Here is a 23,692-nt window from a genome sequence, read left to right on the forward strand (position 1 = left end):
TGCGCATGCGCAAAGCGCGATTTTAATGCTTCTGCACATGTGCAAAGTGCCAAAACCCGGAAGTAACCTGTTCCAGTACTTCCGGGTTTTGGTGGTCCGCAACCCAAAAAAACGCAACCTGAAGCGGCTGTAACCTGAGTTACGACTGTATAGGCAGCCTTCCTCAAACTGGTGTCCTACACTTGTTGCTGGACTGTAACTCCCATCAGCTGCAGCCAGCACAACCGATGCCCAGGGATGCTGGGAGTTGCAGTTCCAGCTTAGAGAAGACTGGATGAGACAGGTGTTGTCTGGATCTTACCTTTCCTTCCCATGGAGGTTATTTGGATAATGCATATTTTAAAGCTGATCCTGCTCTGCCTTTACACCTTAAGCTGTATCCCCATCACCCCTGAAACCCAGTACGATAGGTGTGTGTAGGGGGCTGTAAGCTCGTTTCTGGTAGTGAAATGTCTTGGTTCCAGCTGTACACTTTGAAAAATGACTTTTCTTAAATCATCTGGCCTCTCTTTCTCACCACTTTTGTGTGAAAGTGTGTAAGAACATGGTTTTCACAAAGACTCTGTCAACTTCAAGCATGCTGTGAGGCTTGCTTAGCAGATTTCTTTGACTCCTCACTTAATCGTAGTGTTCAAAATTAGCCAGTCGCAACTTTGCACCTGACTATTGGCCACCTCCAATCAAGTGAAGATGCCTGGGCGCCAGGATGGCACCTAACATCTCTGCCATCTGAAGGTACATGTCTGGGGAATCATTGGACCTTGCCTGTTTTTACACACTTAATACCACATCCTGCGGACTTATCTGCACATTTGAATTTCAGGAACTAAGATGCTTTTTCTGTGCAGCCTGAGCAGGAGCAGCGAATAATGTTATAGTTAATTGTTGTCCCTTGTCCTGCTCACAGTTGAGAAGAATTATCCCTACGTTATGAATGGTTCGTGTCGCTATTCAGAAAGAGAGGTAGGAACAGGCCAATATATATGTGTTTGTGAACTGTCCCTGGATCAAGTGACTTTTCGTCTTTGGATTCTCAAAGTTCTTAACCTAGCTCAAGGTTGTCATCTGAACTAGCCAGATGCTTAGCTGATAATCACAGTCAGTGCATCGTTTGAAAAATAAAGACTTGAGAGCCGTCGTTCCCCAAAATGGCAACTAGACATTCCGTATTGATGACTGTAACCTTGGTTTAAGGAGCCATTTGGTGCCCAGCTTATATATCTGAGTTTCAACGCTGCTTGGCAGCTGTACCTTTTAAGGGCTATAACCCTTATCCAGCCCTGTCTGCTTCCCTTTTCTTTGACTACACTCAAGTTCCCTCAGTAGGCTTCCATAGGTTAGCCAAGCAGTCATCCTAGGCTTCAGTAGGCCAGTTGACCACGTCACTGAGTCACATGATACTCTGGTAAATCAGCTATCATGTGCCTTGGGTTGTTGGATTAAAATTTCAAAAATGATGACCCAGTTTTGCTGGTCTGCTTATATACATATGCACACAGCGTGTGTGAACTCCTGCCTTAACATGTGTGGTAATGGAACTGTGAAGACAGTTCTGTACTGCATAGATTATCTCAGTGAACACCAATACTCTGTCTCCGTTTCCTTGATTAGTAGGCGAAATTTAGCAAAGAAACACACAATTATTATGATTAAAGCATTTATGTGCACAACATGGAAAACAGCGAGTAAAACAGCACTGAGGCATTTACTGAATTCATATCCTGCCCTTCCTGCCACAGGAGCCCAAGGCAGCAAACAGATCCACAATTGAAAGCAAAAACATTCCAAAACAATTGAAACATTCTAAGAACAATTACAGTTGAAAACATCTAAAAGCAGTTACAGTTAAAAACATTGTTCTATTTAGTCACCCCGGGCTTGTCAGTACAGAGAAAAGTGGGTGGTTAGTTACAGCTTAAATAAGGTGTATATATAGTGTGGAATGATAGTATATTAGTGGAGTTATCATTTTACTTCTCCACTTCTTCTCTACTTTACTGTAGCCCTTTTTTGCTAGGGTAGCATGGAAAACCAGGTTTCTGCTAGGGCTGTGCACCAGATTCATAGACTACTCATAGAATGGTAGAGTTCGAAGGGACCCTGAGGATCATCTAGTCCAACCCCCTGCAATGCAGAATATGCATTTGTCCCATATGGGGATCGAACCTGCAACCTTGCCATTATCAGCACCACACTCTAACCAACTGAACTATGTATTGTGGGTGCACCTGCTTATTCTGCTAAATGGGACATTGTTTGTTTATGTGCCACTTTGCTCAAAATTGTGTCCAAAGTGGCTCACAACATGTAAAACGGGCAACAATAAATATAAACATTGAGAAATGTTAGAAACAATTGGCTATCAGCATAGCAATAAATACAAAAAATTATATTTGTATGAAAATGATATAAATACGCTAATCTAATTCAACAGTTTAAACTAAACATTGTATAAAGTAACCTAATTAAATAGCTTCAAATGAACAGGAAAGAGAGTAACGCGAACACGAAAATAGAACATTTCCATGTTTCAGACAATGCAACAGATTAGACTGATTTGGAGGGCTCCGAATGTGAGTTGTGTTGGGTTGAGATACCCTTGGCTGGGTTGCAGGGTTCATATTAATTCAGGGCTGTCTGAGGGTGATGTGTAGATCGGAAGAAGGAGATGCAATCATCTTCATGGTAGAAGTTGAGGTTGGGCGGCTGCTTTCCCACCTGAGCTTTTCTTCTTCCTGCCAGGCTTCTCCTCCTCCTCACCTCTGAAGCAGCACCTTGCAGGATTCAATGCTCTTGCTTAACAGCGGATCAGTAGAAAGATTTATCCCTGTATAGTGCCGGTAGCTAGTGATGTATGGACGAGAGAGCTGGATCATAAAGAAGGCTGATCGCCAAAGAATTGATGCTTTTGAATTATGGTGCTGGAGGAGACTCTTGAGAGTCCCATGGACTGCAAGAAGATCAAACCTATCCATTCTGAAGGAAATCAGCCCTGAGTGCTCACTGGAAGGACAGATCGTGAAGCTGAGGCTCCAATACTTTGGCCACCTCATGAGAAGAGAAGATTCCCTGGAAAAGACCCTGATGTTGGGAAAGATGGAGGGCACAGGGAGAAGGGGACGGCAGAGGATGAGATGGTTGGACAGTGTTCTCGAAGCTACCAGCATGAGTTTGACCAAACTGTGGGAGGCAGTGGAAGACAGGAGTGCTCTGGTCCATGTGGTCCTGAAGAGTTGGACACAACTAAATGACTAAACAACAAAGTGCCGGTAGCTACTCCTTCGAATGCAAGGAAGACGCTTGCTCACTGAATCATAGACTCAGAGTTGGAAGGGACCACAAGCGTCATCTAGTCCAACCCCTGCAATGCAGGACTCTTTCCCCCAACATGGGGCTCAAACCTATGACCCTAAGATCGAGTCTCCTGCTCTACAGACTGAGCTATCCCAGGCCCTATCATGAGCAGCAGCCTGCAGTCCTGTTTTATGGCTTTTTTGTAGAGTTTAAGTATTTTGGAATAAGCTATTAAGGTTTTAAAAAAGGGAACATCTGTCAACATTATTACTTTTATTCACTTTGCTTATAAAGGAACGCAGCACAACTACATTAGCGTTGCTGATGCACTTACCCAATTTGCTGAATTACTTTTTGTTTACACAGGATTTTGTTAGGCAACTGTGTGGCATTATTTAATGACAGCACCATCTCAAATTAAATTACAGCTTGTGTTCACCTACAAATTACTACTTTGCTCAAAATGAAAGAGTTGAGGAAGACAAGAAAGGAAGCATTTTTAAAATTTACGGTTTTAGAGGGAGGAAGTAGCAAGTTGGCTTGTGAAGAGAAATATTTACTGGTGTGTGAGTCCCATCCCCCCTGTATTTCAGAGACATTTATTTCTATTCTACTACCACCTGGATTCCACCCTAAACAGCAGCCTCTCCATTGATGCCGAGCTGGACAAGCATATTGGCAACTACAGCAATGGCTCGCCTCTCAAAAAGGATATGGGAGAATTTGATGCTAACATCCAATACCAAGATGAGCTCTCAGGAGTGACGCCTCAATGCCTTCCACAGGTGATGTGGCAGGAAAATAGTTAGTCTATCACATAGCAGGACAGAGTTTCAAACAAAGATGTGCTCTCCCGAGTCTACATTCCCAGCATGTTTGCACTCCTATCTCAGCGACATCTATGCTGACTTGGTCATGTTCACAGAATCCCCAACAATGTGCTCTCTGAGGAGCTGGCTTCAGGCACCAGGCCCATTGGCAGACCAACTCTGCTTCACAAAGTTGTCTGTAAACATGACATGAAGGTTGGCCATATCAACCTCGCTATGTGCGAATTGCTTGCAGAAAACCACAGTGCCTGGAGACAGACAGACAGGTCATGTATCCACAGCAGTGACCAGAGGAGGAATGACTACTGGGAGGAGCACAGAGAAGAAATGCCGTGGTGCATCTGCAGCAGCACGACCAGAAACATTCATCTGCTCCAGCTGCAACAAAATGTGTCTCTTCTGCATCAGTCTCTACAGCCACAAGAGGCACTGCAACCTTCCAATAGTTTGACTTCATTCCCAAAGGTGCAGTCCTCCATTTACTCCCAAGACAGAAAGATGCCAACACATTTATGTTGTGGCCCATCCAATACATTCTCACTAGACCAGGGTTTCCCAAACTTGGGTCTCCAGCTGTTGTTGGACTACAGCTCCCATCATCCTAGTTAGCAGGAATAGTTGGCAAGGATGGTGGGTATTGTAGCCCCAAAACAGCTGGAGACCCAACTTTGGTAAACCCTGCACTAGACTATCTCCACCCCCCCCCCATATTTGCAGATATGTCCATGTCAAGGCATCACATTATATATTTTATTTCCCTATCCCATGAATGTCGTGGGCTGGAGTGTCTGAGGGTCCTGCTCCTTCCTGCCACTTACCATCTGGCCTGGGGTGGGGCCTGAAGCCTCAAAGGACTGCTCTGCTGCCCAGGAGGACTCCCCTGTGAGTGTCTGAGGGTCCTGCTCCTTCCTGCCACCTACCATCTGGCCTGGGGTGGGGCCTGAAGCCTCAAAGGACTGCTCTGCTGCCCAGGAGGACTCCCCTGTGAGTGTCTGAGGGTCCTGCTCCTTCCTGCCACCTACCATCTGGCCTGGGGTGGGGCCTGAAGCCTCAAAGGACTGCTCTGCTGCCCAGGAGGACTCCCCTGTGAGTGTCTGAGGGTCCTGCTCTTGCCACTTACCATCTGGCCTGGGGTGGGGCCTGAAGCCTCAAAGGACTGCTCTGCTGCCCAGGAGGACTCCCCTGTGAGTGTCTGAGGGCCCTGCTCTTGCCACTTACCATCTGGCCTGGGGCGGGGCCTGCAGCCTCAAAGGACTGCTCTGCTGCCCAGGAGGACTCCCCTGTGAGTGTCTGAGGGTCCTGCTCCTTCCTGCCACTTACCATCTGGCCTGGGGTGGGGCCTGAAGCCTCAAAGGACTGCCCTGCTGCTCAGGAGGACTCCCCTGTGAGTGTCTGAGGGTCCTGCTCCTTCCTGCCACTTACCATCTGGCCTGGGGTGGGGCCTGAAGCCTCAAAGGACTGCCCTGCTGCCCAGGAGGACTCCCCTGTGAGTGTCTGAGGGTCCTGCTCCTTCCTGCCACCTACCATCTGGCCTGGGGTGGGGCCTGAAGCCTCAAAGGACTGCTCTGCTGCCCAGGAGGACTCCCCTGTGAGTGTCTGAGGGTCCTGCTCCTTCCTGCCACCTACCATCTGGCCTGGGGTGGGGCCTGAAGCCTCAAAGGACTGCTCTGCTGCCCAGGAGGACTCCCCTGTGAGTGTCTGAGGGTCCTGCTCCTTCCTGCCACCTACCATCTGGCCTGGGGTGGGGCCTGAAGCCTCAAAGGACTGCTCTGCTGCCCAGGAGGACTCCCCTGTGAGTGTCTGAGGGTCCTGCTCTTGCCACTTACCATCTGGCCTGGGGTGGGGCCTGAAGCCTCAAAGGACTGCTCTGCTGCCCAGGAGGACTCCCCTGTGAGTGTCTGAGGGCCCTGCTCTTGCCACTTACCATCTGGCCTGGGGCGGGGCCTGCAGCCTCAAAGGACTGCTCTGCTGCCCAGGAGGACTCCCCTGTGAGTGTCTGAGGGTCCTGCTCCTTCCTGCCACTTACCATCTGGCCTGGGGCGGGGCCTGAAGCCTCAAAGGTCTGCTCTGCTGCCCAGGAGGACTCCCCTGTGAGTGTCTGAGGGTCCTGCTCCTTCCTGCCACTTACCATCTGGCCTGGGGTGGGGCCTGAAGCCTCAAAGGACTGCTCTGCTGCCCAGGAGGACTCCCCTGTGAGTGTCTGAGGGCCCTGCTCTTGCCACTTACCATCTGGCCTGGGGCGGGGCCTGAAGCCTCAAAAGGACTGCTCGGCTGCCCAGGAGGACTCCCCTGTGAGTGTCTGAGGGTCCTGCTCCTTCCTGCCTCTTACCATCTGGCCTGGGGTGGGGCCTGAAGCCTCAAAAGGACTGCTCTGCTGCCCAGGAGGATTCCCCTGTGAATGTCTGAGGGTCCTGCTCTTGCCACTTACCATCTGGCCTGGGCGGGGCCTAAAGCCTCACAAGGACTGCTCCTGCCACTATCTGGCCCAGGTGGGGCCTCACAGGGACGGTTGTTGCCACTGATGCTGCTACTGCCCAGGAGGACCCGGAGGGGCGCAGAGTTCTTTTTAACATGTTTTAAAATGTTCCTTTCCCTTTAGATTTTATATATGGGGGTGGGATGGATGTTTGGGTGGGCTTGGGAATGCGTTAGATTTTGATGAATTTGTAATTTTTGCAGTTTTTATTTGTATTGTTTTATTGTTTTCTGGGTTGTTTTGTTTTTTGTTTTTATTGTTTTAAGGTTTTATTGTTTTAGGCTGCGAAAGAATAACATTAATTGCCATCAATGGAGGCTACTATGAGGCTTGGGATTGCTACCGTGGAGGGGCGAGGGAGGTATGGCGGTGGGGGCAGATGTTATAGGCGAAGGGGATCGAGATATGGATATGCTCGTACCCCTTCCAATCTGCGCCTCATCCCGAGGGACGAGGGTAGGGCGAGCAAGGACTACTCACCTCCGTCACTGGTGCTGTGCAATGCCAGGTCTATAGGCAACAAAACCGCCACCCTGCGAGATTTCTTTATCTCGCAGGGGGTCGACCTGGCTTGTGTGACGGAGACCTGGGTGCGCGAAGGGGCAACAGCTACCTTAAGAGAGATGGCGCCCCCGGGTTTCTCCGTCCTCCACCAGTCACGGACTGTGGGCCGGGGGGGAGGGGTGGCATTATTAATCCGGGAAGATTGTTCTTTCAGGGCTCTACCATCACCATCGATCCCCGGCATTGAATGTGTTGGCCTAGTGTGGGGCTCCGAGGAGAGCTTGGCTGTCTGGCTGGTGTACCGGCCACCTAGCGCACCAGCAGCCACCCTGTCAGGCCTATTGGAGGCGGTGGCCGGCTGGGCCTTGGAGTTCCCTAACCTATTGGTATTGGGGGACTTCAACATCCATGCTGATGCCACTCCCTCCTCACAGGCTCTGGACCTGGTGTCTTCCATGGCGACACTAGGGCTCTCCCAGTTTGTTTCGGGCCCCACACATCAAGCAGGCCACACGCTGGATTTGATCTTTGGTGTAGGTATAGATGTGATCATGTCTCCTTCGATGAAGGTGCCATGGTCTGATCACTACGCTCTGAAAGCCAGGATTGACTTTCCACCCCCACCCTGCTTAGGTGCCGAGCCGATTTGGGCTCGCCCGCAGAGGCTGATGGACCCTGATAGATTCCGCCAAGCCTTGCGGGACCTTGCTCCCCCTGGCGACTCATTGACTGAGCTTGTTGAGGGCTGGAATATCCAGCTCCTGGCAGCCATCGATGAGATCGCACCGAAGCGCCCTCTGCGACCCCGCAGAAACCGGGCTCCCTGGTTTACCGAGGAGCTCCGGAAAATGAAGCGGGACCTCAGACGGCTAGAGCGAGTATGGCGGGGTGCCCGTGACGGAGCCTCAAGAACATCTTATAGGGCTTTTATGAAAACCTACGAGATGGCGGTGAAGGCTGCTAAGAAGTCTTACTTCTCGGCCTCCATTGCATCCGCTAGCTCTCGCCCGGCGCAATTATTTAGTATAATCAGGTCTTTAACGTCCCTTGAAGGACAGCCAAATTTAAATAACAATTTGACACTCGGCTGTGAGGCATTTGCGAGCTTTTTTGCGGAGAAGGTCTTGTTGCTCCGCCATGACCTCCCTGCCAATTTGGATACAATAAAGGAACTGGAGGCCCCTCGACTGTCCTCGGGTCCAGTATTGGACCACTTTGACCGGATATCCCCAGCCGATGTGGACAGACTCCTCCGAGCTGGAAAGCCCACCACCTGTCCTCTCGACCCGTGCCCGTCTTGGCTGATTAGAGCGTGTCCAGACGAGGTGCGGGCCCTCCTGGGGGATATCATCAATTTGTCCCTTGGCACGGGGACATTCCCAGGGGAACTGAAGGAGGCAGTGGTGCGCCCGCTCTTAAAGAAAACATCATTAGATCCTTTAGATCTATCCAATTACCGCCCGGTTTCGAATCTTCCGTTCCTGGGTAAGGTGATTGAGAGAGCGGTTGCTGAACAGCTTGGTGGGTTTCTGGATGAAACATCGGCTCTGGATCCATTCCAGTCTGGCTTCCGCGCTGGTCATGGGACCGAGACAGCTCTGGTTGCCCTAACAGATGATCTTCGTAGACAGCTGGATCGAGGCGGGTCGGGGCTGCTGATTCTTCTAGATCTGTCAGCAGCTTTCGACATGGTCGATCATGAACTTCTGGACCACCGCCTTGCCGACGTGGGGATCCAGGGCACAGTCCTTCAATGGCTGCGCTCGTTTCTCTCTGGTCGGGGACAGAGGGTGGCGCTTGGGGGGGAATTGTCATCGCGCCACTCCTTGGTGTGTGGAGTACCTCAGGGTGCGATACTCTCCCCAATGCTTTTCAACATCTTTATGCGCCCCCTCGCCCAGCTTGTCCGGAGTTTTGGGCTGGGTTGCCATCAGTATGCCGATGACACCCAACTCTATCTGTTGATGGATGGCCATCCTGACTCGGCCCCAGACACACTGACCAGATGTCTGGAAGCTGTGGCTGGATGGTTACGTGGGAGCCGGTTGAAGCTAAATCCTTCGAAGACAGAGGTCCTGTGGCTGGGACGGGACGATATGGGATTGGGGGGGCAACTCCCATCTCTTGCGGGGGCGCAGTTAGTGCCAGCACCGTCCGTTAAGAGTTTGGGTGTAATCTTCGACACCTCCCTTTCCATGGAGGCGCAGATTGCAGCTATAACAAAGGCGGCATTTTTCCATCTCCGCCAAGCTAAGCAGTTGGCTCCTTACCTCTCTCGCCCTGACCTAGCCACTGTGATCCACGCGACGGTCACCTCCAGACTGGATTATTGTAACTCGCTCTACGTGGGGCTGCCCTTAAGACTGACCCAGAAACTCCAGCGGGTGCAGAATGCTGCAGCGAGACTCCTTACGGGGTCTTCGCTGCGAGATCACATTCATCCGGTGCTATATCAACTGCACTGGCTCCCGGTGGAGTACAGGATCAGGTTTAAGGTGCTGGTTTTAACCTTTAAAGCCCTATACGGCCTTGGACCCTCGTACCTACGGGACCGCCTCTCCTGGTATGCCCCACAGAGAAACTTACGGTCTTCAAATAAAAATATCTTGAAGGTCCCAGGCCACAGAGAAGTTAGGCTGGCCTCAACTAGAGCCAGGGCTTTTTCGGCTGTGGCTCCGACCTGGTGGAACACTCTGTCACAAGAGACTAGGGCCCTGCGGGACTTGACATCTTTCCGCAGGGCCTGCAAGACAGAGCTGTTCCGCCAGGCCTTTGGCCAGGGCACAGCCTGACTCCCTCCCTCGGCAATCTTCGCGGAGCTCTGGCCCAATAGTGGCCAGTGGCTTGAATTTAATTAATTTTATAATGAATGATTTTAGAGTGTTGTTTGTGTTGTACTTTTGTATTGTTTATTGTTGTTAGCCGCCCTGAGCCCAGCTTCGGCTGGGGAGGGCGGGATATAAATAAAATTTATTATTATTATTATTATTATTATTCTGATGTTGTAAAGCATGGGAAACGTGCATTGCATAAGATGGAGTGTTGCTGCATATTGTGAATGATTGAGACAGATGGGGTGAGCTCCCATTGCTCTGTCCCAGCTCCTGCCAACCTAGCATGCCAGTGCGAGTAGATAAATAGGTACCGCTGTGGAGGGAAGGTAAATGGCATTTTTGTGCGTTCTGGCTTCCATCACACTGTTCCGTTGCAGCAGAAGCGGTTTAGTCATGCTGGCCACTTGACCTGGAAAATTGTCTGTGGACAAACGCCAGCTCCCTTGGCCTGAAGTGAGATGAGCGTCACACCCCATAGTCACCTTTGACTGTACTTGGCCATCCAGGGGTCCTTTACCCCCCCCCCATTTTTTTTAATACAGTTGGAGGGAACTTTTGATCCTCCAGATGTTGCTGAACCCTAACTCCCATCAGCTGCAGGAAGCATGGCCAATGGCCAGGGATGACAGTTATGGAAACAAGGGTTCCGCACTCCCACTCCACCACAATGCTAAGAGGTGCCATAACCATAGCACACTTTTCTGGCAGCTCAGAGCACATCCATGGCAGAAGAGATAGCAGGAATATCTAGCACAAAAATTGTTTTCCAAGGCAGCACAGCAACTGCAACATCCAATGAAGAAAAGAAGGCAGCAGAGTTAATTAAAAATAAAAGCAAAGCCACACTGAGCTAGGAAATACCATAAACTGAAACTGGTTTGGAGTGAGAATAAAAAGGTGTGGGAGGCAAGTAACTCAGAAATACCTCAATTTCAGAGGAATAATTTGTTACAATGTCTTGTTGTTGGAGCGGGTTAATTTAAAAAGGGCAGAGCCTTGACTAATCCACGTCTTCATTTGAGGACGGGGGGGGGGTTGTTGGAAAGAGATAAGTTGACATCAATGAGGATTGTTTTCAAATCTGTTTGGCTGTAGCAACAGTAATAAATATTTACAGGTGGCCTACTTTTGGGATTGCAAAGTATACCTTCACAGACCTAGATTTGTCAAGATTCATGCAAAACACACATAATTTCAGACAGGGTTGCTGGAAGTCAAGCTATTTAAATAAGATGTGTAAATCTGCTAAGTGATATTTATCTTTTCCGATTGCTCTTTGTCTTGAGCCTGGTGAGGTTTTTCTGGATGGAAAAGCAATCTGCAAAAAGGGAAGAGCACTTCTAAATTCCATAGTAGGACAGCTTGCCAGCAACCACTTAAAACTGGAGTGATCAAACAGAAAGATGAAAACATCCTCCCAACCCTGCCTCACCAATGGATAATGCCACAATGTGTAAACACATCCTAACGCAACAGACACCACTTCACTTTTTTAAAATAGAAAGTGACCCAGTTACTGAAGGAGAAAGACCTTGGATTTAAAAAGCAGACAACCAGTCATGTTTTTGCTTATGAATCCTCTTCACAGAAGTTGTTTTAGGGTATCTGCTTTTGAGGGAGGCATAAAAAAGAAGCATGCCAAATTTTAGTCACACAGGGTGCCACTGAAAATTGAGAGACAAAAGTCCACCACTGCTCTTTATACCACTTAAATTTGTGTTGTCAGTTTGAATATTTGGTCAGTTTCAGCACTGGTTGTTTGGTGAGTGTGCCCAGTTCCACTCTCAAATTGTATAGGTGCCCGGTGGGGAGAAACATACATTTGCCTCCTGACACAAGGCCTTTGAGAGAGCTTTCTTAACTTCTCACTCATTCTGCTAACGCTGAACTATTCCGAATACACCATGGTTATGATACCTTGGTAGAATATTTCTGTTATTCCGCCCCCCCCATCCTTCTTTTTAAAACCTCTTTAAACAGTAAATCATGCATTTGTCAAGATTAAAAAATAATTTGTTTTTGTTGTTTTGGATTGCAAACAAGGGCACTGTGCCCCCTTTTCACTCTGCATAGCTATTTAATGTTAATACAAAACATTAAAGGGATGAATTTTAAACAATTAAAATAATTTCTACCTGCTGCATCACTAGTGACATTTTCCAAAGAGCAAAACTTGAATAAATAAAATAAATGTGGAATAAATCTGCATGGAATGTGGCACTGGAGAAATAGTGTCTGCCTGTGTATGAGAAGAATGAAAAGAGGACAAGGCTGGAAGAGTAAACAGCATTTGCACAGAGGTGAAAAATATGAGAGAGAGAGAGAGAGAGAGAGAGAGAGAGAGAGAGAGAGAATATCTCATCCATATGCACATATTTATTTATTTTTTTAAATGTTATATCCCCTTTCAAGGCAATTTACAAATAAGACATGTAAAACAAAAACATTGTAAAAAACCAAGCATCAGCATTAGTGTTCTACTTCAATACAAACCAAAAAATACAAGTGGCAGTTAAAACTACAGCTTTTTAAAAGATGTAAATCCGCAGACTTTATTCAATTAAAAGTGGACAGAAGTCTCCAGATCTTTAAGGCCAATTTAAAAGTAGTCAGGGAGTGGGCCTGACAGACTTTCCCATGGGAGGGCATTGCATAAGGATGGAGCCAGGGAGAGGGGATGACAAGTCTGGCATTTAGTGGCAAGCCATAGCTCAGTTGGTAGAGTGTGAGACTCTCAATCTCAGGGTTGTGTGTTCGAACCCCATGTTGGGCAAAACAGTTGATTCCTTCCAACTCTACAATTCTATAATTCTGTGATTCTAAGCTTTTGAATAGGAGCTTTGTGGCTGATTTTAGGATGCAGGCAGGCTGATGCAAAGGTGTGTGTTTGTGTGGAGAGAGACAGAAGGTAAAACAAAATTATGCTAGGTAAACATCTCAGAAGAGATAAATGTAAAAGACATACGAGAACTTGCAGACTGTGGATTCAAGGTGTTGAAGTTGAATGACAAAGTTACCTCAGAGGATTGCGGTTAGGAGGAAGAAAATACAAAAACTAAAAAATAAAAAAGAAGCGACGTGAGGGAATATCAGTAAAGTGTGTCTGAGGAACTAAGACGAATTTTCAGCAGAAAATCTGAATGCGCAAATTGTCACACTTCGATTTTACTGTCAACATTAGGGCTGAGCCAAAATTGCTCACTGTTATCCACAAACATTTGCAGCACTGCCGACAACCACCCTGATGCCTCCTTTCCATTGTGTGTGTTGCTGTTTGAAGGCAGGGGTTGCCTATCCTTAGAGAGATGTTGCGAAAAGGGGGAATTAAAGCACTGCAGCTGTAATGACATCTCTAGTGCCTTCCCTGCATTCATATATCTGAAATGTTGGTTGCATGGAGTTTCTTTCAAGACAACATCCATTTTCCTTACAATCTTGGAATATTGTGTCAGTTGCACTTTGAGGAACCTGTAGCTCAGCGACAGAGTCCATACCTTAAATACAGAAAGTTCTAGGTTCCTTCTAAGGCAACATCTCCTTTTAAGAAGAACTTGGATTGTAGGGCTGTGGAAGATTTCTACCAGACAGAGCTTGGGAAGTTGCTCCCATCAGCTTCGGCTATCTTGGTCTTAAATAGATGGAGGGATAATTTGACTGCATCCAAGGCAGCTTCAGATGTTCAGTTGAATCAATGTTTCATACTTAAGCACAGATGCCACCTCTTTCCTGCATTCAGCTGCTACTACCCTGGAGGATGGCATCTTCTGGAGCTTGGAACATTGCATAGGAAAGAATCAGAGGTGAGGTCCATTGCCCATTGAAGGAACATGAAATAGCATCATTAATCTCCTGGAGCTATAATCTATGAAGCTCGGTCCCAGACACATCTGTGTCCTCGCAGAGACAAGCAATTGTTAATGAATGTGTTGCCTCTTTGAGTAAGAGCTGAATACCCTTGTGGGTACAGGTACCAGATGGTGGCAAGGCTGTTCCAAAAATACTGGAACTTGTCCCAAATGCTTCACAGCAATTTATTTATTTTTAAAAATAAATAAAGAATAATAACCAAACAAACTTGGGGAATCCAAAATTGGCATAAGAATAACCCAGCTGTAGGAATCTTCCTCCAGCCTAACATTGAGTTAGGTTTCAAGGCACAAAAACATGGACCAGGATTCCACATGGTTATGAAAAAAATAACCCATGTTCTCATTAATAAATGGAACCTGCAGCCATAAATCTGTGTTTTTGCATTGCACGTAGATCCATTGTGCAAGCTGGAGAAGCTGTTCGACGTACTCATCTTCCCATGACTGGCCGTCTTTTTATTCGTTCCTTATAGCAAAATGCCTATAATGAAACCTCTAAGCAGTTTACAAGGAATATTAAAGTTATCATTAGATATAGTTAAAAGCCTGCCTCCAAAGTCCCCAGTCTCACAGCCCAGCTCTGCTCATGGATGAGAAACCAATTTCCACATTGAGGGCCATATTTCCTTAAGGAAATGCCTCTTGCCAGTGAGGGGCAGGGCCAGTAGGAAGAGCAATATTTAAAGGATATGTTTGTACAGTAGACTAGTAGTTTCTGCACACACACACTGTCCTCTGTCTTCTATCCAGGCAAGCAGACACTATCAAAGTTCAAGGACAAGTTTCAAGCAGGCTCGAAAGCAGGGACTGTGAGGGATACGTCCTAGGGACAGGTGGTGGTGGTGCAGAGGGTTTAGGCCTGAAGGCCTGCATTTGGCCCCAAGGCCTGGGGTTCCCCATCCTGGGTCTGGCTCCATACCCACTTGCCTTCTAAAATATGTGGCAAGCAGCCTAACCACTTTCTGTGGGGATTTGTTGTGAGACAAACTTGTCCGCAAGGCAGACTATCTCTATCTCCTCCAGCAAATGAGCGCTCAGCAAGGTAAATAAGAGTTGTAACAGCTAGCTTTTGTGGCTCAGACAGAATCATAGAGACCTTGAAATACTTCACAGCTTCCCAGAGACTATTTTAGCTGCAAATGACAAAGGCGCTGATGATTGCGCTACTGTAATTTTCAGTTAATGAGAACTCCTGAGATTTCTAACATGAACTGTGAATGTACAAATAATTTCTTTTTTTTCCAGGACTCTTGCCATGAAGTACCGTTTAATTAGGTCACAACTGGAAGTATTAGCTCATACATCAGCCAGAGACATAATTGTTCCCATTTAATGGAATATTTTTTTATAGCAAGAACTAAAATCTCTTAAGTGCCATCAGTTCACCTTACCTTAAAGCAAGTGTGATACAAAAGAAAGATTGAATCAATTTTTAGATGGCTTAACTTGACCATTGTGACTTATAGCTTTTTTCTTTTTAAGTGTCTTTCAGGTCAAAGGTTGTGCCTTAGGCTTACTCTAGACTTGGCAGTCCGAACAGTACAGCGAAGTAAAATACAATGATGGCTCAATTTTTTAAATTGCTGGGTACATCTACTGCAGGAAAGATTGTCCCATACTGTGAATAGGAAATGCCGCTAATGCCTAAATGAAAGTTTACTGAATATCACAACGATAGAATTAGTTTGCCTTCAAAGTGGCCACGTTTTCATTTTATCAGTTGTGGTTCTGCTTTTCAAGCAAGTAACACACAGTATTTAGCTTATTTGTTTATGGCAATGACAGCTCTCCCAAACATGGCACTCTACAGATGTTTTGGTCTTTATAGGGCTGACAGGAGTCCAGCAGGACACCAGGTTGTAAAAACGTTGATCTGTGAAGTCACCCTCATGGTGTGTTTCACATCATCTCTGTGTTTACAGTCCAAAGTGAGATAAGATGTACAGGCAACTAGATGAAATGGGGGAAGACCAGGGGTGATGACAGCCATTACTGTTTGCCAAGACACAAAACTGTAAGCCAACGGCACAAACGTAATACAAAACTTTGGCGCCTGTTTGGAGTCAACTAGACAAGGTTGGGTTTTTTGGTCCATGGCACAAAACAGCACAGAACTGGCACTAAGCTTTGGCATCAGTTTGGGGGGGATCCAGAATTTTGGGGTTGCATGTTAATGAAGCTGTGGAAACAGTCACCTGGTGTGGGAATGAGCTATAGTGGTACCTCTGTTTGTGAACGGGATCCATTCTGGAGGCCAGTTTGCAACCTGAAAAGAACGCAACCCGCATCTGCGCACGCGCGGGTCGTGATTCGTCACTTCTGCGCATGTGCGTGACATCATTTTGTGCGTCTGCGCATGCGCGAGCAGCGAAACCCAGAAGTAACCCTTTCCGGTACTTCCAGGTCACCGCAGGACACAACCTGAAAACGTGCAACCTGAAGCAAACATAGCATGAGGTATGACTGTATTGCACGCTTTGCTCTTTGGGGAACATTGCCATCACACTGTGTTTCTCAAGGCCCCACTAGCCTTTGAAAGAAGAGTGTTGAGACTTGAAACATACTACCTCATGTAGTAAATGCTTACATGATTCATTTTGCTTGTTGTTTAGTCGTGTTAGTTGTGTTCAACTCTCCGTGACCCTATGAACCACAGCATACCTTGGAAACTCTCACTTTCTTCTCAAAGCTTCTCCTTTTTTATGTCCATGGAGTTTTCTTGGCAAAATACTGGAGTGGTTTGCCAGTTCCTTCTCCAGGTGGATCACACTTCATCTAAACTTTCGGCTATGACCTGTCCATCTTGGGTAGCCCTGCACAGCATAGCTCACGGCTATGCAATGCTTGTTTGGGGAGGAGGGAAGAGCTGTTGGCTAGGTGGGCCCATGAGCACATGCCAGGCTTTCCCATCACTAGTTATGGAAGAGGATGGTCAGCCATAGCCTGCCATTGAAACCTTGCTGTGTGTGTGTGGATTGGTGTTGGGGTCACTTGGCCTGTTTGTTTATGCTTTCATTAGTAATAAGTTTCACCTACGACTTTGCATGTTGCTCAGAAGAGTCAGGGAAAGAAGCTGCAATATTTAGCGACACTCTTGGTACATTATATGGTGTTGCTTACAATTTATGCAAGTCACTTGCTGATAATTTAGAAAGCCTTTAGGTCATAAAGTTAAGGACTTAGCCCCGATTGATTTTTCCCCCTGGTGGGACAATACTTAAAATCTGATTTAATGGCCTTCAGTGACTTAGCTGGCTGGTTGGCATTTTCTTTGCAGCCCACAAGATTTTAACTTCTCCTCTGTCGCTACAAAGATAATTTTCCTTATAATGTATCTTGTACTGAATGGGTTCTCTGGGTGATTTATGAGCACCCCGGTGTGAAACTCATATTCTGTAGAGATGGTTCAACAAAGTAATGTGTTAGCACTGCCTGAAGTAAGAAAGTCCACTACAGAGAAGCACGAGTGGGGGGAGATGGAAGAGATGAAGACAATAGGTTGACAGTTCAGTGTTTGCGGCTTGGTCATGCTGGGCGTTCGATGCAGTGGAACCTGTTAGGATATTCCGTTCCATCTTAAGTACAGGCATGATTGTTGTGTGTCACATGCCTGTTTACACTCCAGCACAGCTTGCTGGGAACTTCCGTTTGTGTATAGCTTTTGCTTATGCTGCTTGCTTTTGGACACGAAGGAGATCGGACATGTTTTCCTTTTGTCCTGCTGTACGCTGAATAAACTGCTTGTAGATATGCTCACACAGCCGTCTCCTGCCACTTCTGTTGCATAGCATTTACTCTGCTGAGTAGCAAGCTCTAGTTTCTGAAGCTCGAGTCACTCATGCTGCACCAAGGACTGGAGATTGCCCGGCACACTGGCCGGTGGGCTGGGGCCATCTGGGGGCTTGCCAATAGCCCCCGTTTCCTTGGCTGCATCCTCTGCTGGAAGGGGTGTGCAGATGCTGGAAAGTCAACATGATAAGCAGGGATAGTCAGCATGGTGCCCTCCATAACCTGGTGGATTGCAGCTCTCTTCAGTCACTGAAAGCACAGCCATAGCACAGATAATGAGAGCTGCAGGCCAACAATATTGGGAGGGCAACGTGTGGCTACCCTTCCCTTAGGGAAGAGGTGAGACCTGTTGCTTCCCTACTTACAGAGGTTTTATCTGTCCTCGCCAATTGCTCCCATTGACTTTTATTAGACAATGTAAATCAAGAAGACTTGGGGGGGGGGGAGCAGATTTAGGCCTTTTAATCCAGCTTAGTAAGAATGGACGTTTTGCTGTCACCTCAATGACACTGGGAGTCACCTTATCCTGCCTGAACTGGTGGGATCCTTTCACATCTATGGAAGAAATAAAAGACAGGTGATGGCCAATTTGCAAGTGTCCTGTTGATGCTTGATTGCGCATACACATACAGTGCCAAACCCAGAAGTGACCACCAAATGTCACTAAAACATCACTAAAAGGGTGGAACAGGGGCAGGGTGGGGCAGAATGCTTTACGCAGGCCCCACCAATGTACATGGGGGTCCGCACTAACCCCTGTACATCAGAGAGTTTCACACTGATCGGGGGTGGGGGTGGGAATGCAACCCTGGGAAATTTGGGATAGATAATATAGGATATCTATGTAAAACATAATATACATTTTAAAGATCTGATGCAGATATTGACTTATACTCTGACATAAAAGGAATCCTAGGATAAGTGACCCCAATTCATAAGTGCATTTCCAGCTGGGGTGTGGAGGGGGAAAATATCACTTAAGAACCCACTTCAGCACTTCAAATATTGTGTCATTGAGGTTCAGTGGTTCAGACTGTTGTTTCACTATGTTTTAGATTCAAAGCAGAGCCTCACTTCAGAAAATACAAATTTTTGTATGTCTCCCAAATAACTGTAGTTGGGAAATCCACAAATTGCTGTAGTGTGTGTGTGTGTGTGAGAGAGAGAGAGAGAGGGAGAGAGGGAGGGAGGGAGGGATTTGCATGGAATGTGCAGGCATTATAGACCTATCTGAAGTGATGAAACCTGCCAAATTTCAGGCAAAAAAATGCAGGTTGTGTGTGTGTGTGTGTGTGTGTGCGCGCACACACACACACACACCAGGCACATTTAAAGTTGATTTGGGGGGAGAGGATTGAGATTGTCCTCCAAAAATACATATCTACCTTGGGCAGGGACAGAACAAACCATGCCAGGCTCCTGCTTGATGGAGTGCATGACACTTTATTGAAATTTAAAAGTGTACACCAATACAGTGTTTGTACACAGGCCCGTGCAGTGGGGGTGCAGCCAGGTTCACTTGCTGCCACCCCCCCAGGTCTTGGAGGGTTAAGCCAGTCAGGGGACCCTGCCAGGGGCTTGATGGAGTTACACTGTCATGCCAAGAATGCCCTGTGCCTCCCAGCTAACTGGGGACTTAATGAGTCAAATGGCCATGGGCGGAATGCCCACGCCTGTCTGTCTGTCTGCATGGCAAGGCTTCAATAGTAAAATCTGGACTTGCATTGCTACATACCAGTGTGTAACATCAGATCAGATTAGGTGGCGGTGCTGCAATGGTGAGTCTCATAGACAGGGCTTCCGCTGCAGGCCTCAGACAAGCTTTGCACAGGCCTGCTTGTACATAGTATAGTGTATACACACACACACACACACACAGCCAGACAGATACTCTACTATAACTCACAGATACAGAACTCTGCAATGATTTAATGCCAAACTTTAATCAAATGCAACCAAGGCCAGAACAGGAATGAGATTGGGGTTGGGGAGAAGATAAGTGACTTAAAAGCAACCAACAGCAAGAGTAAAACCAGCAGAACAACAACAACAAGGATTTGGATTTTAGGAAAGAATTGATCTGGATTGCAATAAGATCATACAAGTTCAACCACTACTGCCCACAACTCCACAACTTGGAAAGTTGCTGTGCCAAGGAGATTCAATAGAAATGGAACAACATCTGGCAAGTTAAAGTAAAGGTAAAGGGACCCCTGACCATTAGGTCCAGTCGTGGCCTACTCTGGGGTTGCGGCGCTCGTCTCACTTTATTGGCCGAGGGAGCCGGCGTATAGCTTCCAGGTCATGTGGCCAGCATGACTAAGCTGCTTCTGGCGAACCAGAGCAGCGCACGGAAACGCCGTTTACCTTCCCGCCGGAGCGGTACCTATTTATCTATTTGCAGTTTGATGAGCTTTCGAACTGCTAGGTTGGCAGGAGCCAGGGACCGAGCAACGGGAGCTCACCCCATCACAGGGTTTCAAACTGCCAACCTTCTAATCGGCAAGTCCTAGGCTCTGTGGTTTAACCCACAGCGCCACCCGCACTTCCTCCCTAAAGCACTGTGATTGGAAAGGACAGGAAAGGTTGTTTCTGGATTGGAAGCTTAAGCTATCACAAAACTTATCCACCCACCCTTTGCCCATCACCACCACCAGCCTTGTATTTCTCTTCAATATAATGGGGGATTTGCTTTGTGCAAATTGCAACTCAAAACAACCCTCTGAAGCAGATACAAAGCTCTGGGAGCAGGGCCACTTCTCTTCAGACCATGTTGTAGACATTGCAACTAGACTGCTGTAGCTGGTGCTGGGGAGCTAGAAGGCTCCATGATGCAGCACAAGCCTATGCATGCCTACTCAGAAGTAAGTTCCATGGAGTGCAGTGGAACTTACTCCCAGGTAAGTGTTTATAGGATTGCAGGAACAGGTTGTTGTGAAGCTAGACTAGCTCTCCTTGGCAACTGATATATTTTAAACACCTGGCACGCCAGAAGGTGTCATAGCTGGATGATCATCAGTGTTTTGTTCTTCGGTAACCACAATAGCACAATCTAATTGTGTGCCTTACTCTCGGGTACAACGAACAATGAACACTGCTGGATTAAGCAAAAAGCCCATCTAGTCTAGCATCCTGTTTTCAGAGTGACTGTACAAATAAAGTTGTACATACAAATAGAACTGGAGAGAATAAGGTGAATGGCTTAACCTTCTTTCTGTCATCCGTCTCGAGAGACGATAGGACATCAACGAGGCCAAGAGAGGGGTCTTGTTGTCTGGGCAGCCCAGGACCTCCATGGCTTAAGCAAAATAAGCTAAATTGACACTTCTGGGAATTAAGATCAGAACAGATAAACCGACACAAAAAATATGAATGTACTATATAGGCACAGTCTGTAGGTTGTATTTAACATTAGTCCTGCTCAGAGTAGACCCATTTAAATCCCTGGACATAGCTAAATGTGCGCCAAATTCAATGGGTCTAAGTATAACCTGGATACAGCCCTAGTTATAAATGTTCAGTGAAACCATGAGAACACACAGAGTGGAATTCTTGTACCACAAGAGAAAGATTCAAGAGAAAAATAATGCCTATGAGGCATGCTATGAATGCAGTGTTGGAGAAGAACAGTATTTATGCTTCACAAAGAACAGCAGCATAAATAATTTCATAAAGAACTCATAACCTTCCTACTTGTAGTGCCAAGGCAAGTTATTGAACAGAACTGAAAGTGTTTAGACCATCTTCATCTCGCACAGGAGAGCCCTGATGGAGAAATTGACTAAACACATAAAAGTGCTAAATAACACCCAGGACTCGGACAAATCCATTGAAATATGGCATCCATTCATCCATCTCTGGAGAAATGTTTTCTCTTAACAAGGATGTTGATCTGCAATGGGTTCAGTTAAAGGAGGAGGAGTGGAGAGCAAGAATAGTTTTATCCTAGATTCTGGACTGTCTCGTTTCCCCTTTTCTTTTTTTCTCCCACTTTGCTGCACATAGTGAATTCTCCCCCAAGGCCCTTTTTTATTGTACATCTGAATCTTGCAGTACAAATAAATTTGAATTGACTGGTGTATACGGGTTTGGTGCTAATGTTCTCCTTAGGGGACAGGCAGCGCCGACCCCCGCAGACATCTGCTGCCAGCTGCCATGGTTATAAAAACTTGGAATCCTGTATGCCTTGCAGATGGTGGAGAAAGATGTATGCTCTCTGCTCCCCACATGTAATGGCTGGGGATTGGGAGCTGCTTCAAATGCAGTTTCTCTGGTGCAACTTTGCCGCAGCAGAAGCATGCTGTGTGTGAACTTGCTGGCTTTTCTGCACTTCCGGATGCTGAATTAGGTGATACCTAATATAGTGTGTTGAAAGTTACTCAAGGGGATCTAGCGGCACTAATGTCTCCTCGGTGGAATAGGAATAATAATTCCACTCAAAGAATAAACACCCTGTCTCCTGCTTTGCCGGTGAATGTATATCATCGGTGGAAGGCGAAAAAGATCACTACTAAGGGGGAAATAAGGCTCTGAATCTTGGCGTTCGTTTAACATGATCATATGCAATGTCAGCTTTTGAATGCGTACCGATTTTTAGCACCATGTATTAATTTGGAGGGAGATTTTGGGAATGCCCTTTGGGAAATTTGCTAGTAAGAAGTATGAGAGATTATTTTAATTTGTTCGTCGGTTGGTTAAATTAGTATTTGCATTTGTTCGCAACCTCGTTACAATAATTCATTTTTAAAAAATTCTTTCCAGAAAAGTAGACAAAACAGGAATAGTAAGGAAAATGACCCCCTCTTCCTCCCCCTGAAAGAGTACAGGTGCCAAAGTGATGCAGAGAAAGTCACTTCACTGATGGAATGAGGAGTTCTTTAGCGAAATGAGTTTTAAAAGAAATAAAAATGCAACATAGAATAATATAAAACAAAGACAGCAGGGATGGGGGGGGCCTGGCTGCAGAGCCAAATGTGGCCTTCTAGAACTTTCTGTCTGACCCTTGAGATTCCCCTAAGGCCACACCTGCTCTGTGACCCTTCTTTGCATTGAGCATTGATGCTATTCTGCCTGGCCTTTAATTTGAATTCAGCCTGATCTTTTATTTCCCTTCCCTTCTCTTCCCTCCCCCTCCCCTTTTATGAAGTTCACCCGCTCTGAGAACCCACAGCTATTTTTCCCATGGCCTCCTCGCTGGCCCAAGTAGGACAAATTCAGCCAGCTAGCCCTGGTGACAATCTAATGCTTATTAGATGGATTTCCCCCAAATTGATTTCTAAACTTTGAATTTTATTGTTATTCATGTTTTTATACTGTATTTCATGCTGCTTCTACAATTAAGTGTTTTAAATTTGTTGTTAGCTGCCCTGAGCCCAGTTTTCTGAACCGGGAAGGGTGGTGTATAAATAATTTTTTTTTTAATTATTATTATTATTATTATTATTATTATTATTATTATTATTATCATCATTCTATTCTTTTCTCTTTTTTTGCTTGCCTGGATGAAGGATAAAATATATAAGGGTGTGAGTAGAAACCAACCTACTTCGCAAAGGGAAAACTTACAATAATTGACCTGCCCAATTTTGCACCTGACCCTCCCCAGAATTGGCATGCGGCCCTCGAAAGGGAGTGCGGCCCTTGAGCAATATACATATGCCACTGCAAAGCAAACAAGAGCGGCGCAAGATGCTGAGCTACTCAAAAGTCATGGAATTGTAGAGCTGGAAAGGACCTCCGGGTACATCTAGTCTAACACTCTGCAATACAGGAACCAGAGGCTATAAAAGTCAGAGAAGGTCCTCTAGCAGTTGGGAGTTCTAGCCCATAAGATCTGAAGGGTGCTAGATTGGGGAAGGGTCCTCTACTTTCACATTATGGAGGGGGCAATGCTGCTCAGTGTAAGAATGCATAAATGTCTCTTTCGCCTGTGGGGTACAGTGGTACCTCAGGTTACATACGCTTCAGGTTACAAACTCCGCTAACCCAGAAATAGTGCTTCAGGTTAAGAACTTTGCTTCAGGTCAGGATGAGAACAGAAATCATGCTCCGGCAGTGCAGCGGCAGCAGGAGGCTCCATTAACTAAAGTGGTGCTT

General features: G+C 46.6%; 1 protein-coding gene and 1 non-coding gene across 4 annotated transcripts in view; both read left to right on the forward strand.

Moving 5' to 3' along the window:
• Window positions 1-23,692, forward strand: part of B3GALT1 (beta-1,3-galactosyltransferase 1) — a 359,452-nt gene that overhangs the window by 70,748 nt on the left and 265,012 nt on the right. The window lies entirely within an intron of this gene.
• On the forward strand, window positions 12,642-12,711 carry TRNAE-CUC (transfer RNA glutamic acid (anticodon CUC)). Its single transcript has one exon. It is a non-coding gene; the product is annotated as a tRNA-Glu (tRNA).

Source organism: Podarcis raffonei, chromosome 1 (genome assembly GCF_027172205.1).
Source record: "Podarcis raffonei isolate rPodRaf1 chromosome 1, rPodRaf1.pri, whole genome shotgun sequence".
Classification (NCBI taxonomy): Eukaryota; Metazoa; Chordata; class Lepidosauria; order Squamata; family Lacertidae; genus Podarcis; species Podarcis raffonei.